Raw genomic sequence first — 19,189 nt, 5'->3', positions numbered from 1 at the left:
TCTTTACAGCAGAAAATCGTCTAATTTCCCCTCTTCCACCTTGTATAGAGAAAACATTAAAGCAGTAACCTATGGACCCAACCAGCCAGGCTCGGCCCCTAGAGTTAATATGGACAGTCATAATGATTTTCACTAGTTAGAATTCAGTACATCTACAGCTTTCTTATTGAGGCCAGTGAATTTAGCTATCAGGACAGCTTTCTTCCCCCCCTTTATTTTTATTTAATTAGTCAAGTTAGTTAAGAACAAATTCTTATTTACAATGACAGCCTACCCCTTACGGCACTGGGCCAATTGTGCACTGCTCTACGGGACTCCCAATCACAGCCAGATGTGATGCAGCCTGGATTTGAACCAGGTACTGCAGTGATGCCTCTTGCATTGAGATGCAGTGTCTTATATCACTGCACCACTCTGGAGCTTGAAACCAATCTCTCTCAGGACAGCCTTCTTCCCCCCTTTATCAATCTCTCTCAGGACAGCCTTCTTCCCCCCCTTTACCAATCTCTCTCTCAGGACAGCCTTCTTCCCCCCTTTACCAATCTCTCTCTCAGGACAGCCTTCTTCCCCCCTTTACCAATCTCTCTCAGGACAGCCTTCTTCCCCCCTTTATCAATCTCTCTCAGGACAGCCTTCTTCCCCCCTTTACCAATCTCTCTCTCAGGACAGCCTTCTTCCCCCCTTTACCAATCTCTCTCTCTCAGGACAGCCTTCTTCCCCCCTTTACCAATCTCTCTCAGAACAGCCTTCTTCCCCCCTTTACCAATCTCTCTCAGGACAGCCTTCTTCCCCCCTTTACCAATCTCTCTCTCAGGACAGCCTTCTTCCCCCCTTTACCAATCTTTCTCTCAGGACAGCCTTCTTCCCCCCTTTACCAATCTCTCTCTCAGGACAGCCTTCTTCCCCCCTTTACCAATCTCTCTCTCAGGACAGCCTTCTTCCCCCCTTTACCAATCTCTCTCTCTCAGGACAGCCTTCTTCCCCCCTTTACCAATCTCTCTCAGAACAGCCTTCTTCCCCCCTTTACCAATCTCTCTCAGGACAGCCTTCTTCCCCCCTTTACCAATCTCTCCCTCAGGACAGCCTTCTTCCCCCCTTTACCAATCTCTCTCTCAGAACAGCCTTCTTCCCCCCTTTACCAATCTCTCTCTCAGGACAGCCTTCTTCCCCCCTTTACCAATCTCTCTCTCAGGACAGCCTTCTTCCCCCCTTTACCAATCTCTCTCTCAGAACAGCCTTCTTCCCCCCTTTACCAATCTCTCTCTCAGGACAGCCTTCTTCCCCCCTTTACCAATCTCTCTCAGGGCAGCCTTCTTCCCCCCTTTACCAATCTCTCTCAGGACAGCCTTCTTCCCCCCTTTACCAATCTCTCTCTCAGGACAGCCTTCTTCCCCCCTTTACCAATCTCTCTCAGGACAGCCTTCTTCCCCCCTTTACCAATCTCTCTCAGGACAGCCTTCTTCCCCCCTTTACCAATCTCTCTCAGGACAGCCTTCTTCCCCCCTTTACCAATCTCTCTCAGGACAGCCTTCTTCCCCCCTTTACCAATCTCTCTCAGGACAGCCTTCTTCCCCCCTTTACCAATATCTCTCAGGACAGCCTTCTTCCCCCCTTTACCAATCTCTCTCAGAACAGCCTTCTTCCCCCCTTTACCAATCTCTCTCAGAACAGCCTTCTTCCCCCCTTTACCAATCTCTCTCAGGACAGCCTTCTTCCCCCCTTTACCAATCTCTCTCAGGACAGCCTTCTTCCCCCCTTTACCAATCTCTCTCTCAGGACAGCCTTCTTCCCCCCTTTACCAATCTCTCTCTCAGGGCAGCCTTCTTCCCCCCTTTACCAATATCTCTCAGGACAGCCTTCTTCCCCCCTTTACCAATCTCTCTCAGGACAGCCTTCTTCCCCCCTTTACCAATCTCTCTCTCAGGACAGCCTTCTTCCCCCCTTTTACCAATCTCTCTCTCAGGGCAGCCTTCTTCCCCCCTTTTACCAATCTCTCTCTCAGGACAGCCTTCTTCCCCCCTTTACCAATCTCTCTCAGGACAGCCTTCTTCCCCCCTTTACCAATCTCTCTCTCAGAACAGCCTTCTTCCCCCCTTTACCAATCTCTCTCAGGACAGCCTTCTTCCCCCCTTTACCAATCTCTCTCTCAGGACAGCCTTCTTCCCCCCTTTTACCAATCTCTCTCTCAGGGCAGCCTTCTTCCCCCCTTTTACCAATCTCTCTCTCAGGACAGCCTTCTTCCCCCCTTTTACCAATCTCTCTCTCAGGGCAGCCTTCTTCCCAGCTTTACCAATCTCTCTCTCTCAGGGCAGCCTTCTTCCCAGCTTTACCAATCTCTCTCTCAGAACAGCCTTCGTCCCTCCTTTACCAATCTCTCTCTCAGGACAGCCTTCTTCCCCCCTTTACCAATCTCTCTCAGGACAGCCTTCTTCCCCCCTTTACCAATTTCTCTCTCAGGACAGCCTTCTTCCCCCCTTTACCAATCTCTCTCAGGACAGTCTTCTTCCCCCCTTTACCAATCTCGCTCTCAGGACAGCCTTCTTCCCCCCTTTACCAATCTCTCTCAGGACAGCCTTCTTCCCCCCTTTTACCAATCTCTCTCTCAGGGCAGCCTTCTTCCCAGCTTTACCAATCTCTCTCTCTCAGGGCAGCCTTCTTCCCAGCTTTACCAATCTCTCTCTCAGAACAGCCTTCTTCCCCCCTTTACCAATCTCTCTCTCAGGACAGCCTTCTTCCCCCCTTTACTAATCTCTCTCTCAGGACAGCCTTCTTCCCCCCTTTACCAATCTCTCTCTCAGGACAGCCTTCTTCCCCCTTTACCAATCTCTCTCTCAGAACAGCCTTCTTCCCCCCTTTACCAATCTCTCTCTCAGAACAGCCTTCTTCCCCCTTTACCAATCTTTCTTTCAGGACAGCCTTCTTCCCCCCTTTACCAATCTCTCTCTCAGAACAGCCTTCTTCCCCCCTTTACCAATCTCAAGCATCGATCATCATGTCACCAGAATAAGACCCTCAATATTTTTTGGAAAGGAGCATCAAGCTCATCACCGTGCACTTTCACCACCCTGTGAAGCTCATCACCCTGTGAAGCTCATCACCCTGTGAAGCTCATCACCGTGCACTTTCACCACCCTGTGAAGCTCATCACCCTGTGAAGCTCATCACCCTGTGAAGCTCATCACCCTGTGAAGCTCACCACCCTGTGAAGCTCATCATCCGTGCACTTTCACCACCCTGTGAAGCTCCTCACCCTGTGAAGCTCATCACCCTGTGAAGCTCACCACCCTGTGAAGCTCATCATCATTTATTTAACCTGTAGCCTAATAAACTGCATGCTTTCTCGAGTCGTAGTGGGAGGACCACACGCCATGTCATCACAAGACTCTTAAGTTGACTTCGATATGATGGTTATTATATCACTATTTCCGCATAAAGGCATTTCCACTGCCCTTTCTCGCATAATTCATTTGACAGATACAAAAAGATCCCACCGTGGCAAACAAAAAAAACAAATGAATGTCGCCATTTATAAAATGTATATACAAAACTTAAATAAAACTTCCTGTTTCCATCACAGCTGCCGTGATTTATTTGTTATAAAGGTATGACTTTACTCGCATAAAAACTATGGATGGGAACTTGGTTAGTGACTGCTCATTGAACTCCACCTCCCATCGCAGAGAAATTCCAGAAGGTGTCCCAAATGCCACTCTATTCCATATGTAGTGCACTACTTTTGATAATATATTAAATAGGGTGCGACCTGGGAGGCATCCACACATCACCCACTGCAGAGGAAGGCAGTATTAGAGAAAGTCATTGGTTGGATTAAGGGTGCATCTATAGCCGGGCATCCCTGGTCTCTCACCTCTACGCATTGATTGGGAAGAGGAGACTTTAACTAGTAGTGGGTGTGACATTTTTATTTATCCGTTATTTTACCAGGTAAGTTGACTGAGAACACGTTCTCATTTGCAGCAACGACCTGGGGAATAGTTACAGGGGAGAGGAGGGGGATGAATGAGCCAATGGTAAACTGGGGATTATTAGGTGACCGTGATGGTTTGAGGGCCAGATTGGGAATTTAGCCAGGACACCGGGGTTAACACCCCTACTCTTACGATAAGTGCCATGGGATCTTTAATGACCTCAGAGAGTCAGGACACCTGTTTAACGTCCCATCCGAAAGACGGCACCCTACACAGGGCAGTGTCCCCAATCACTGCCCTGGGGCATTGGGGTATTTTTTTAGACCAGAGGAAAGAGTGCCTCCTACTGGCCCTCCAATACTGTACAGGCATGTGGGTCTACTAGACAAGGACATCTGACTGCAAAACAGGGACACAATAGGGATTAGTGTAATTCAATGTGTTTGCCTGTGCCAGCTTTTCATGTGTTGATAAATCGTCCTTGAATTCGAGTACATAAATCGTCCTTGAGTCGTCCTTGAGTACATCATACACTAGCAACCATTCTAGAATAGCATTGAGGAAATATTTGGGGAAAGTTCCAATTTCTAGAATAATGGTGATTGAGAATGCTTTACAGGATGCCAAATATCATACCCCCAAGATATGCTGACCTTTCACCATTATAATGGCATGGGGGTATGATATTTGTGAGTCCACATTAATGTAGAATGGTTTATAAACATTCTATTCTTATTTACAATAAAAGTGACTCCAAAATGACTCAGTACATTATTTACCATTAATTTCTATTGGGCACAACCAAAACTGTTGAAACGCAACCAAAACAAACAGCAAATGTGTACAGTCACAAGCTTGATTTTTTATTTATTATACCTTTATTTAGCCAGGTAGGCTAGTTGAGAACAAGTTCTCATTTGCAACTGCTACCTGGCCAAGAGAAAGCGTAGCAATTCGACACATACAACAACACAGAGTTACACATGGAATGAACAAAACATATAGTCAATAATACAGTAGAACAAAAGAAAACAAAAAGTCTATATACAGTGAGTGCAAATGATGTAAGATAAGGGAGTTAAGGCAATAAATAGGCCATGGTGGCAAAGTAATTACAATATAGCAATTAAACACTGGAATGGTAGATGTGCAGAAGATGAATGTGCAAGTAGAGATACTGGGGTGCAAAAGAGCAAGATAAATAAATAAATAAATACAGTATGGGGATGAGGTAGTTGGATGGGCTGTTTACAGATGGGCTATGTACAGGTGCAGTGATCTGTGAGCTGCTCTGACAGCTGGTGCTTAAAGCTAGTGAGGGAGATATGAGTCTCCAGCTTCAGTCATTTTTGCAGTTCATTCCAGTTATTGGCGGCAGAGAACTGGAAGGAAAGGTAACCAAAGGAGGAATTGGCTTTGGGGTGACCAGTGAGATATACCTGCTGGAGCGCGTGCTACGAGTGGGTGCTGCTATGGTGACCAGTGAGCTGAGATAAGGTGGGGCTTTACCTAGCAGAGACTTGAAGATAACCTGTAGCCAGTGGGTTTGGCGACGAGTATGAAGCGAGGGCCAACCAACGAGAGCTTACAGGTCGCAGTGGTGGGTAGTGTATGGGGCTTTTGTGACAAAACGGATGGCACTGCCAATTTGTTGAGTAGAGTGTTGGAGGCTAATTTATAGATGACATCGCCGAAGTCGAGGATCGGTAGGATAGTCAGTTTTACGAGGGTATGTTTGGCAGCATGAGTGAAGGATGCTTTGTTGCATTTAGTTTTACTTGCATTTAAGAGCAGTTGGAGGCCACGGAAGGAGAGTTGTATGGCATTGAAGCTTGTCTGGAGGTTAGTTAACACAGTGTCCAAAGAGGGGCCAGAAGTATACAGAATGGTGTCAAATGATGAAGTCATTGCGTGCTATGAATATGGGACCAAATACAAAATTGTTGACTTCTTTCAATACACATATAAGTGAATTGGTCCCAATGCTTTTGGGGAGAAAAAGTGCTGTAATTTCTAAACCCTCAAATTATAGCTGACAGTCTGCACTTTAACCTCATATAAGGAAATCAGTCAATTTAAGTAAATTATTTAGGCCCTAATCTATAGATTTCACATGACTGGGAATACAGATATGCATCTGTTGGTCACAGATACCTTTAAAAAAAAATAGGTGTGTGGAGTAACCAGTCAGTATCTGGTGACCACCATTTACCTCATGCAGAGCGACACATCTCCTTCGCATAGAGTTGATCAGGCTGTTGAGTGTGGAATGTTTTCCCACTCCTCTTCTGACTAGTCAGGATCGATGGAAAGATAAACGGAGCGAAGTACAGAGACTTGAAACCGATCGAACATCTCTGGAGACGCCTGAAAATAGCTGTGCAGCGACGCTCCCCATCCAACCTGACAGAGCTTGAGACGATCTGCAGAGAGGAATGGGAGAAACTCCCCAAATACAGGTGTGCCAAGCTTGTAGCGCGTCATACCCAAGAAGAATCGAGGCTGTAATCGCTTCCAAAGGTGCTTCAGCAAAGTACATAGTAAAGGGTCTGAATACTTACAGTATATAAATAAGGTATAAGGTTGTGACGTAACAAAATGTGCAGCAAAATATACAGTACCTGTCAAAAGTTTGGACACGCCTACTCATTCAAGGGTTTTCCTTAATTCTGTCTATTTTCTACATTGTAGAATAATAGTGAAGACATCAAAACAATGAAAGTACACATATGGAATCATGTAGTAACCAAAAAAAAGTGTTAAACAAATCAAAATATATTTGAGATTCTTCAAAGTAGACCCCCTTTGCCTTGATGACAGGTTTGCACACTCTTGGTATTCTCTCAACCAGCTTCATGAGGTAGTCACCTGGAATGCTTTTCCAAACAATCTTGAAGGAGTTCCCACATGTGCTGAGCACTTGTTGGCTGATTTTCCTTCACTTTGCGGTCAAACTCATCCCAAACCATCCTAATTGGGTTGCGGTCAGGTGATTGTGGAGGCCAGGTCATCTGATGCATCACTCTTCTTCTTGGTCAAATAGCCCTTACACAGCCTGGAGGTGTGTTTTGGGTCATTGTCCTGTTGAAAAACAAATGATTGGCCCACTTAGGGTTGCACATTTTGGGGAATATTCAGAGGTGAAAACTTTCTGTGGGAATTAACGGGAATATGGGAATTAACAGGAATATATGCAAATTAATATTAATACCATATAATATGTAGATGTTTTTTGCATTGGATATATTTGCCATATCATTTGGAGACAGACACATAAACCTTTTACCTTATCATAAGTAGACATAATTGCAAATGATTAAATCCTTCCAATAGAAATGAAAAAAATATTTAGTTAAGAATTGAACTTTAATTAAATTAGTTGACTCTTCACATGGGATAATTTCACTGAACAGCAAAAGAAAGGGAATATTGAATGATCCCCAATGATCCATCGCATCTCCCAAAAATGTTTTCAACATACATCTGTAAAATGATAGGAACTAAAGCTTTGGTTGTCTTCCTCTCAGGCTTCCATGTCTTCTCCATGGACCTCCTCAATGTCTCTTGAATATCAGACTCTGAGGCCTCATCTTCACTGTCACTTTCCAACCTTGTTGAGGATGGCTCGTTGTCAGGCTCAAAAAACCTCAAAATTGCCCGGATGGCCACCAATTGTTCCACCCTTGTATTGGTCAGCCTGTTGCGTGCTTTGGTGTGTGTGTTCCCAAACGAGGACCAGTTGCGCTCTGAGGCGGCTGATGTTGGTGGTATTTGGAGGATGATTGAGGATGATCCACAAAGTCCCTTCCACCAGGTGGCTGATGAGATATGACTGCCATATTGCATTTCCATCCCAAAGCCCTTGCTTGGAAGTGTATTTCGCCAGACTGCGAAGAACCTTGCCCTCATCCAGGCCAAGGTGGCGAGACACAGTAGTGATGGCACCATAGGCCTTGTTGATCTCTGCACCAGACGGGATGCTCTTGCCAGCATACTTGGGGTCCAACATGTAATCTGCAGCATGTATGGGCTTCAGGCAGAAGTCTTCACACTTTTTGATGAATTTCAAAACTGCAGTTTCCTCTGATTGGAGCAACAGTGAAGTGGGCAGGGCTGTACAGATTTATTCTCTTACATCTGCAAGCAGAGTCTGAACATCAGACATGATGGCATTGTCTTCCTCAATCTGTGCAATGGCTACTGCTATAGGTTTCAGGCTGCTTACTACTCTCTCCCAAAATACATCATCCAGGAGAATCCCCTTGATGGGGCTGTCCATATCGGCAGACTGTGATATGACCATTTCTTGGAGAGACTCCTTCCCGTCCAGAAGACTGTCAAACATGATGACAACCTCACCCCAATGGGTGTTGCTGGGCAGCTTCAATGTGGTGCTCTTATTCTTCTCACTTTGCTTGGTGAGGTAGATTGCTGCTACAACTTGATGACCCTTCACATACCTAACCATTTCCTTGGCTCTCTTGTAGAGTGTATCCATTGTTTTCAGTCCTTGATGTCCTTGAGGATCAGATTCAATGCATGAACAGCAAATTTAATGTGTGGGTAGGACTCCTCCACGTTAGACCAAGCAGCCTTCATGTTCGCAGCATTGTCTGTCACCAGTGCAAATACCTTCTGTGGTCCAAGGTCATTGATGACTGCCATCAGCTCATCTGCAATGTAGAGACCAGTGTGTCTGCTCTTGTAGAATACTGGTTAAGGGGTGGAGATGATGCCGTTAACTATTCCTTGCCCACAAACATTCGACCACCCATTAGAGATGATTGTAATACAGTCTGCTTTCTCTTTGATTTGATTGACCTTCATTTGAACTCTGTTGAACTCTGCAGCCAGCAAATGAGTAGATAAAGCATGTCTTGTTGGAGGGGTGTATGCTGGGCCAAGAACATCCAGAAATCTCTTCCAATACACATTGCCTGTGAGCATCAGAGGTGAACCAGTTTCATACACGTTCCTTCATTGACTCAAAAAAAACTTCTGATTCCAGGAGGACCATGAGCTGTTGCTATCGATAAGGTGTCTGATTCATCATTTTCACCATGAATAGAAGTAGAGGGACTTTTGTCAGAGGTTGCTTGTTGTGAGCGCGGAGGGAACTTTATGCACTTGGCCAGATAATTCTGCATCTTTGTTGCATTCTTCACATATGATTTGGCAAATGTACACAACGTTTCCTTCTACATTAGCTGCAGTGAAATGTCTCCACACATCAGTTACTGCCTAAACAACTCCTTTGTAAGATAAATGTTTTAAAATGAAACATGTATGGAAACAGGTGAATTAACACTCTTCAGTTAGCAGGCTCAAGCAAGCTAAAACCCACATGGTAGCAAAAAATAACTAGCAGAAAATGTTAACACGTTTTTATTTTTGATTTTAACACACTTGCTGTAGGCTACTAATTGCTAGTTAACAAAATATCATGTATGTCATAAAATATTTTCACCCAACAACCCACTATTGTAATCAAAACTTACCAGAAAGCATGTAGTCTTTGGCTCAGACAGTGTAGTAGTGTGGGCTCAATAGCATCTCATTAGTGTGCAAGACCTTGAGAACCAGCTGGACAGTCGTGGCCAAAAGTTTTGAGAATGACACAAATATTAATTTCCACAAAGTTTGCTGCTTCAGTGGCTTTAGATATTTTTGTCAGATGTTACTATGGAATACTGAAGTATAATTACAAGCATGTCATAAGTGTCAAAGGCTTTTATTGACAATTACATGAAGTTGATGCAAAGAGTCAATGTTTGCAGTGTTGACCCTTCTTTTTCAAGACCTCTGCAAACTGCCCTGGCATGTTGTCAATTCACTTCTGGGCCACATCCTGACTGATGGCAGCCCATTCTTGCATAATCAATGCTTGGAGTTTGTCAGAATTTGTGGATTTTTGTTCGTCCACCCGCCTCTTAAGGATTGACCACAAGTTCTCAATGGGATTAAGGTCTGGGGAGTTTCCTGGCCAAAATATCGATGTTTTGTTCCCCAAGCCACTTAGTTATCACTTTTGCTTTATGGCAAGGTGCTCTATCATGCTGGAAAAGGCATTGTTTGTCACCAAACTGTTCCTGGATGGTTGGGAGAAGTTGCTCTCAGAGGATGTGTTAGTACCATTCTTTAGTCATGGCTATATTCTTAAGCAAAATTGTGAGTGAGCCCCCTCCCTTGGCTGAGAAGCAACCCCACACAAGAATGGTCTCAGGATGCTTTACTGTTGGCATGACACAGGACTGATGGTAGCGCTCACCTTGTCTTCTCCGGACAAGGTTTTTTCCAGATTCCCCAAACAATCAGGAAGGGGATTCATCAGAGAAAATGACTTTACCCCAGTCCTCAGCAGTCCAATCCCTGTACCTTTTTCAGAATATCAGTCTGTCCCTGATGTTTTTCCTGGAGAGAAGAGGCTTCTTTGCTGCCCTTCTTGACACCAGGCCAGCCTCCAAAAGTCTTAGCCTCACTGTGCGTGCAGATGCACTCACACCTGACTGCTGCCAATACTGAGCAAGCTCTGTACTGGGGGTGCCCCGCCCGATCCCGCAGCTGAATCAACTTTAGGAGATGGTCCTGGCGTTTGATGGACTTTCTTGGGCGCCCTGAAGCCTTCTTCACAACAATTGAACCGCTCTCCTTGAAGTTCTTGATTCTTTTCAATCTTACTGGCAGCAATATCCTTGCCTGTGAAGCCCTTTTTGTGCAAAGCAATGATGACGGCACATGTTTCCTTGCAGGTAACCATGGTTGACAGAGGGAAGAACAAGGATTCCAAGCACCACCCTCCTTTTGAAGCTTCCAGTCTGTTATTCGAACTCAATCAGCATGACAGTGTGATCTCCAGCCTCGTCCTCGTCCTCGTCAACGCTCACTAGCGAGAGAATCACTGACATGATGTCAACTGGTCATTTTGTGGCAGGGCTGAAATGCAGTGGAAATGTTTTTGGGGGATTCAGTTCATTTGCATGGCAAAGAGGGACTTTGCAATTAATTGCAATTCATCTGATCACTCTTCATAACATTCTGGAGTATATGCCAATTGCCATCATACAAACTGCAGCAGACTTTGTGGAAATTAATATTTGTGTCATTCTCAAAACTTTTGGCCACGACTGTATAAATATACACTTTATATACAAAAGTATGTGGACACCCCTTCAAATGAGTGGATTCGGCTAGTTCAGCTACACCCGGTTTCTGACAGGTGTATACAATCGAACACACAGCTATGCAATCTCCATAGACAAACATTGGCAGTAGAATGGCTTTACTGAAGAGCTCAGTGACTTTCATCGTGGCACCCGTCATACGATGTTCACCTTTCCAACAAGTCACTTCATCAAATTTCCACCCTGCTAGAGCTGCTCCGGTCAACTGTAAGTGCTGTTACTGTGACGTGGAAACGTCTGGGAGCAACAACGGCTCAGCTGGTAAGTGGTAGGCCACACAAGCTCACCGAACGGGACCGCCAAGTGCTGAAGCGTGTAGCGCATAAAACTCGTCTGTCCTCAATTGCAACAACCATTACAGAGTTCCAAACTGCCTCTGGAAGCAACGTCAGCACAAGAACTGTTCGTCGGGAGCTTCATGAAATGGGTTTCCATGACCGAGCAGCCGCACACAAGTCTAAAATCACCATGCGCAATGCCAAGCGTTGGCTGGAGTGGTGTAAAGCTCGCCGCCATTGGACTCTGGAGCAATGGAAACACGTTCTCTGGATGGCTTCACCATCTGGCAGTCCGACGGACTAATCTGGGTTTGGCGGATGCCAGTACAACTCTACCTGCCCCAATGCATAGTGCCAACTGTAAAGTTTGGCGGAGGAGGAATAACTGTTTAGAGAAGGAGGTACTGCTCTGTTTCAGATGTCATGGGCAGAAGGAGGAGCTTCCTTTACCCTTGTGTTCATGCATACAGGGACCTTTTGAATTGGTTGTATCCTTTTTTTTAATGTACATTTGATTGGTGTATTCAAATAATGTATTTAAAAAGTGTGCATGTGCAGATATATTTTGTTTACTCAAACCACCTTTGGGCCAGATCGGACCCTCTCTCTGGCCGTCTGTTTGACAGCCCTACTCTAGTAGTGATGATTTTTGACAACAAGCTGTCTTCATCGAGCTGTCTTCATCGAGCTGTCCTCATCGAGCTGTCTTCATCAAGCTGTCTTCATCGAGCTGTCTTCATCGAGCTGTCCTCATCGAGCTGTCTTCATCGAGCTGTCTTCATCGAGCTGTCTTCATCGAGCTGTCCTCATCGAGCTGTCTTCAACGAGCTGTCCTCATCGAGCTGTCTTCATCGAGCTGTCTTCATCGAGCTGTCCTCATCGAGCTGTCCTCATCGAGCTGTCTTCATCGAGCTGTCTTCATCGAGCTGTCTTCATCGAGCTGTCTTCAACAAGCTGTCCTCATCGAGCTGTCTTCATCGAGCTGTCTTCAACAAGCTGTCCTCATCGAGCTGTCTTCATCGAGCTGTCTTCATCGAGCTCTCTTCATCGAGCTGTCTTCATCGAGCTGTCCTCATCGAGCTGTCCTCATCGAGCTGTCCTCATCGAGCTGTCCTCATCGAGCTGTCCTCATCGAGCTGTCTTCAACGAGCTGTCCTCATCGAGCTGTCCTCATCGAGCTGTCTTCATCGAGCTGTCCTCATCGAGCTGTCCTCATCGAGCTGTCCTCATCGAGCTGTCTTCATCGAGCTGTCTTCATCGAGCTGTCTTCATCGAGCTGTCCTCATCGAGCTGTCTTCATCGAGCTGTCTTCAACAAGCTGTCCTCATCGAGCTGTCTTCATCGAGCTGTCTTCAACGAGCTGTCTTCATCGAGCTGTCCTCATCAAGCTGTCCTCATGAAGCTGTCCTCATCAAGCTGTCCTCATCAAGCTGTCCTCACCATGGTATCATCTCAGAAACGCACAGACAGGGCTCTATAGGGCTCTACACACAGACAGGGCTCTACACACAGACAGGGCTCTACACACAGACAGGGCTCTATAGGGCTCTACACACAGACAGGGCTCTATAGGGCTCTACACACAGACAGGGCTCTACACACAGACAGGGCTCTACACACAGACAGGGCTCTATAGATGGGAGTCTCCAGTAATAATAATGCCTGCAGTCAGTTAGGGAGATGTCTAAGACACACACACACACACACACGCACACACTGGCACACACACACACAGGCAGACACACACACAGGCACACACTGGCACACACACTGGCACACACACACACACAGGCACACACAGGCACACACACACAGGCACACACAGTAAAGGTTAGAGACAGTGATTAATAGGTCAATAACACTCTTCCCTGGGTTTCCACAGCCTGACAGAAACAGTGTGTCTCCATCCACAACAGATAGGTTGGCTGTGAGGGGTAGTGGGAGGTCTATGGGAGGTCTGTGGGGGGTCTATGGGTGGTCTGTGAGGGATAGTGGGAGGTCTGTGAGGGGTAATGGGAAGTCTATGGGGGGTAGTGGGAGGTCTGTGAGGGGTAGTGGGAGGTCTGAAGGGTAGTGGGAGGTCTATGGGAGGTCGTGAGGGATAGTGGGAGGTCTGTGGGGGATAGTGGGAGGTCTGTGGGGTAGTGGGAGGTCTGTGGGGGGTAGTGGGAGGTCTGTGAGGGGTAGTGGGAGGTCTGTGAGGGGTAGTGGGAGGTCTGTGGGAGGTATGTAAGGGGTAGTGGGTTTGGGGGATGTGGGAGGTCTGTGGGAGATAGTGGGAGGTCTGTGGGGGGTAGTGGGAGGTCTGTGGGAGGTCTGTGAGGGGTAGTGGGAGGTCTGTGGGGGGTCGTAGGAGGTCTGTGGGGGGTAGTGGGGGGTAGTGGGAGGTCTGAGGGGTAGTGGGAGGTCTGTGAGGGGTAGTGGGAGGTCTGTAGGGGGTAGTGGGAGGTCTGTGGGGGGATAGTGGGAGGTCTGTGAGGGATAGTGGGAGGTCTGTGAGGGGTAGTGGGAGGTCTGTGGGGGTAGTGAGAGGTCTGTGAGGGGTAGTGGGAGGTCTATGGGAGGTCTGTGAGGGGTAGTGGGAGGTCTGTGAGGGGTAGTGGGAGGTCTGTGAGGGGTAGTGGGAGGTCTGTGAGGGATAGTGGGAGGTCTGTGAGGGATAGTGGGAGGTCTGTGAGGGATAATGGGAGGTCTGTGGGGGATAGTGGGAGGTCTGTGAGGGATAGTGGGAGGTCTGTGAGGGATAGTGGGAGGTCTGTGGGGGATAGTGGGAGGTCTGTGGGGGATAGCGGGAGGTCTGTAGGGGATAGTGGGAGGTCTCTGAGGGATAGTGGGAGGTCTCTGAGGGATAGTGGGAGGTCTGTGAGGGATAGTGGGAGGTCTGTGGGATAGTGGGAGGTCTTTGAGGGATAGTGGGAGGTCTGTGAGGGATAGTGGGAGGTCTGTGTGCGTGTGTCTACCCCTGGCTCAATAAGCTGCTCTCCTCCTTATAGCCCTGAACCACAGCTACTATGTCCCTGGCCCATCAGCCCCCTCACTGTAAGGGTTAAGTGCTGCTCGTTATGGTATAGCTACAGTAGGGAGATGCCTACCTGGACACGGTAGTGGGCACAGATACTTATCCATTCATAGAACAACGGTTAGCTAATAGCTACGCTAAGTAGTGTGTTGAATTAAACTGTTGCAAAACAATGAACTTAGGTGTACATATACTTTGATACAACTATAGGCTACTGGGTAAATATAGGCTGCTGTTAACACTTAATAGGTCTGATGGTTCTAAGGCACTGAATTGCAGCGTCCCTCCAACCCCGGGTTCGATCCCAGGCTGTGAGAGCCATGAGACGGCGCACAATTGACCCTGCGTTGTCTGGGTTAGCAAAGGGTTTGCCGGACGGAATTACCTTGTCCCATCGCGATCAAGTGACTCCTTGTGGCGGGCCGGGCGCCTGCAAGCTGACTCCGGTCGCCAGTTGGACGGTGTTCCCTCCGACACATTGGTGCGGTTGGCTTCCGGGGTTAAGCGAGCAGTGTGTCAAGAAGCAGTGCGGCTTGGCTGGGTGGTGTTTCGGAGGACGCGTGACTCTCGACCTTCGCCTCTCCCGAGTCCGTTGGGGAGTTGCAGCGATTTAGGAGAAAAAGGGGCAGATAGAGAAGAAAGAAAGAAAAACGATGGTCATCGGCTTTTTGACTGTTTTGACTTTAAGACTTCTTGGACTACAAGTCAACCTTTAGGCTAGCCTGGGCACCAGTCTGTTTGTACCATCATGCCACTCACATGGAGTTGACATGTTATTACAAACATATCTGGGACCAAGCTGCACTACCTTAAGACCACTCTCACATAAACCTACTCTGTGAGTGTATATGATTGTAAGAAGCTTTTTTTATACCGTATGCTTGAGAATTACATTGCCTTGAGGTATTCCTTCATTTCCTTGAGGTCTGTAATTTGCTAAAATAGGTGGGCCAATTCCATTTTATTTGGAACGGCAAGCAAGACTAAATTAAACAGACCTATTTATAAAATAAATATGAATTCGGAGGGCAGAAATTCTTAAATATTAAATCATTAGACCTCTCACTAAAGACTTCTGTCATACAAAAGTTATACTTAAATCCGAACGGGTTCTCTAGCAGATTAGGAAGAATGTCTCACCCTAGGTTCAAGAATGGCCTTTCCCCCTTTATTCACATTACAACCTGTCACTTTCCATTATTTGAAAATGAAACAATCTAAAAAATATTGCTATTTTTAAAACAAGCCTTAGAAAGTTGGTTGCAATTTTAGTTTAATCCACCTGAAAAGAATGAACAAATATTACAACACATATTGTGGTTCAACTCAAATATACTTTTTTTTAATTTTTTTAAATGCAATTATGCAAAAAAAAAAAAACGTTAAAAAAATTATATATATATAATTTTTTTAAATGTTTTTTTATTTTTATATATATACATTATATTATATATATATTTGTCAATGATATCATAAATAGGACTGGTGGAGTTATGTCACACATGCAGCTAACACAAATATATGGAAATGTCTGATCTATCCAAAATTACAACCAACTATTGCAGCATTACTGTAAAAATGAAAGATGCAAGTGGAAGGATCTTGGATGCACCGATCCCATGACACATGGTTTATGAACTGATACGCAAAACAATGCCGGATTCAAAACGTATATATTTACCCCCCCCCCCAAAAAAAAAAAATATGGGGGATTGGAAATGACGCAGACAATTACATTGATGGAAGCTACAATCTATCTGCAATATTAAAGCTGATCTTCCCTTAAAAATAATACAAATAAATAAAAAAAGATAGCTGGGCCAAGACTTCCCATTCATTTAGATGACGTCGTAGAAGCTACGTTTACTTTGAAACCTGAACTTCACTCATTTCCAAATCACTGAACGCATGGATGACTCCAGGACAGATGCAAAAGGCATAGAAAAGAGGGACAGAGAAAGATCGGGAGAACGAGAAACATAGCGAGAGGGTATGAGAGAGAGAAAGAGAGAGAATCAAGCGGTGGATCGATAAGAATAGAAAGAGGGTAGGGTAGAGAGAGAGATTTAAGGGGTGGATCGATAAGAATAGAAAGAGGGTAGGGTAGAGAGAGAGATTCAAGGGGTGGATCGATAAGAATAGAAAGAGGGTAGGGAAGAGAGAGAGATTCAAGGGGTGGATCGTTAAGAATAGAAAGAGGGTAGGGAAGAGAGAGAGATTCAAGGGGTGGATCGTTAACCTTTCTGATCTCCCCATCCCGGATCCGGGTTCGTGAATACAGACTCAAGCTCATTACCATAACGCAACGTTAACTATTCATGAAAATCGCAAATGAAATGAAATAAATATGCTAGCTCTCAAGCTTAGCCTTTTGTTAACAACACTGTCATCTCAGATTTTCAAAATATGCTTCTCAACCATTGCAAAACAATCATTTGTGTAACAGTATTGATGGCTAACGTAGCATTTAGCATTAGCATTCAGCTGGCAACATTTACACAAAAAAACAGAAAAGCATTCAAAAAAATCATTTACCTTTGAAGAACTTCAGATGTTTTCATTGAGGAGACTCTCAGATAGCAAATGTTCAGTTTTTCCTGAAAGATTATTTGTTTAGGACAAATCGCTCCGTTTTCTGCGTCACGTTTAGCTATGAAAAAACCCCTGTATCCAGGATTGTGTAAATCTATCAGCAAGCTCATTAGCATAACACAACGTTAACTATTTATGAAAATCGCAAATGAAATGAAATAAATATGCCATCTCTCAAGCTTAGCCTTTTGTAAACAACACTGTCATCTCAGATTTTCAAAATATGCTTCTCAACCATAGGAAAACAATCATTTGTGTAAAAGTAGCTAGCTAGAGTTAGCATTTCGCGTTAGCATTTAGCGTTAGCATTAGCGTTAGCATCCAGCACGCAACATTAACAAAAACATAAAAGCCTTCAAATAAAATCATTTACCTTTGAAGAACTTCTGATGTTTTCAATGAGGATACTCTCAGTTAGATAGCAGATGCTCAGTTTTTCCAAAAAGATTCCTTGTGTATTAGAAATAGCTCCGTTTTATACATCACATTTGGCTACCAAAAAAAATCCATAAATTCAGTCCTCAAAACGCAAACTTTTTTCCAAATTAACTCCATAATATCGACTGAAAACATGGCAAACGTTGTTTAGAATCAATCCTCAAGGTGTTTTTCACATATCTCTTCATTGATACATCGTTCTTGGAAACATGCTTTCTCTCCTGAATCCCAGGAGAAAATGCCTGCACCTGAAGATTACGCACAAATTTAGACAAAGGACACCGGGCGGACCTCTGGAAAATGTAGTCTCTTATGGCCAATCTTCCAATGATATGCCTACAAATACGTCACAATGCTGCTAAGACCTTGGGCGAACGACAGAAAGTGTAGGCTCATTCCTTGCGCAATCACAGCCATATAAGGAGAGAATGGAAAACAGAGCTTCAGAAATTCTGCTAATTCCTGGGTGATGCATCATCTTGGTTTCGCCTGTAGAATGAGTTCTGGGGCACTTACAGACAAAATCTTTGCAGATTCTGAAACTTCAGAGTGTTTTCTTTCCAAAACTGTCAAGAATATGCATAGTCGAGCATCTTTTCGTGACAAAATATCGCGCTTAAAACGGGAACGTTTTTTATCCAAAAATGAAATAGCGCCCCTAGAGCTCTAAGAGGTTAAGAATAGAAAGAGGGGAGGAGAAGAGAGAGAGAGATTCAAGGGGTGGATCGATAAGAATAGAAAGAGGGTAGGGAAGAGAGAGAGATTCAAGGGGTGGATCGATAAGAATAGAAAGAGGGAGGAGAAGAGAGGTGCTTGGAGAGAAGCATCCTAGAAAGGGAGAGGGAGATGCTTCCCAGCCCCAGGCAATGCAGGCCAGTGACTGTGATGATGTTGATGGCCTTTCACTGTGCCACTGTCTGCATACTCCCTCCCTCCTTAAGCTTACCGTATGCTTCCCAGTCGAAACAGTTTGCGCATATATCATGACAACATTTGGTACATTTTTGTTCGGTAGTGTTCAGGCAAGCATTATTGTTTTATTTTTTTAAGGATGGTCGAAGTTCGGTAGCCGGAATTTAGTTTTTCAACCGAAAGGTTTTTTAAGGGAGTATGTGAGGCACAGATGTTAGTTTTGCCAAGCCAAGATCTGCTAGGAGCAAACCAAAACCTAGTGCATCTACGCCTTTACTCTCTAGTAGTCACACAGTCCTGGTCAGACAGCAGGCCGCTTCCCTGTTTTCAAAGGCCTCTCAGTCGCTCCGTCTCTCACTGAAGTGGAGTGAACTCCAGTCTTGGCCCAGGACTGTGAGAGCATGTCTGTAGTGTTTTAGATGAGATGAGTGCCTGAGACTGATTCAAGCGGCAGTTTGAATGGCAGTTTGAATCAGTTGGCCTCTGAGAGTGCCTCTCGTCGTCGATAGTATTTTAGATGAGATATGCGTAACGAGATAAGGCTTGTTTCAAATGAACACGCAGAAGTATAAAAGCAGTATGTCACATCTATCAGAGGGCCCAGTCAGAGGGCCCAGTCAGAGGGCCCAGTCCAAGGGCCCAGTCAGAGGGCCCAGTCCGAGGGCCCAGTCAGAGGGCCCAGTCAGAGGGCCCAGTCAGAGGGCCCAGTCAGAGGGCCCAGTCAGAGGGCCCAGTCAGAGGACCCAGTAAGAGGGCCCAGTCAGAGGGCCCAGTCAGAAGACCCATTCAACACACAAGGTAAATACTGTAGTATATCAGCCCCAGGCTCTACAGATAGGT

General features: G+C 45.5%; 1 protein-coding gene across 2 annotated transcripts in view; it reads left to right on the top strand.

The window, feature by feature from the left end:
• LOC110529175 (ras-related protein Rab-15-like) overlaps positions 1 to 19,189 on the top strand; it is a 30,474-nt gene that overhangs the window by 1,185 nt on the left and 10,100 nt on the right. The window lies entirely within an intron of this gene.

This window comes from Oncorhynchus mykiss, chromosome 8 (assembly GCF_013265735.2).
Source record: "Oncorhynchus mykiss isolate Arlee chromosome 8, USDA_OmykA_1.1, whole genome shotgun sequence".
Taxonomy (NCBI): Eukaryota; Metazoa; Chordata; class Actinopteri; order Salmoniformes; family Salmonidae; genus Oncorhynchus; species Oncorhynchus mykiss.
This window is presented reverse-complemented; position numbering and strand designations above follow the sequence as displayed.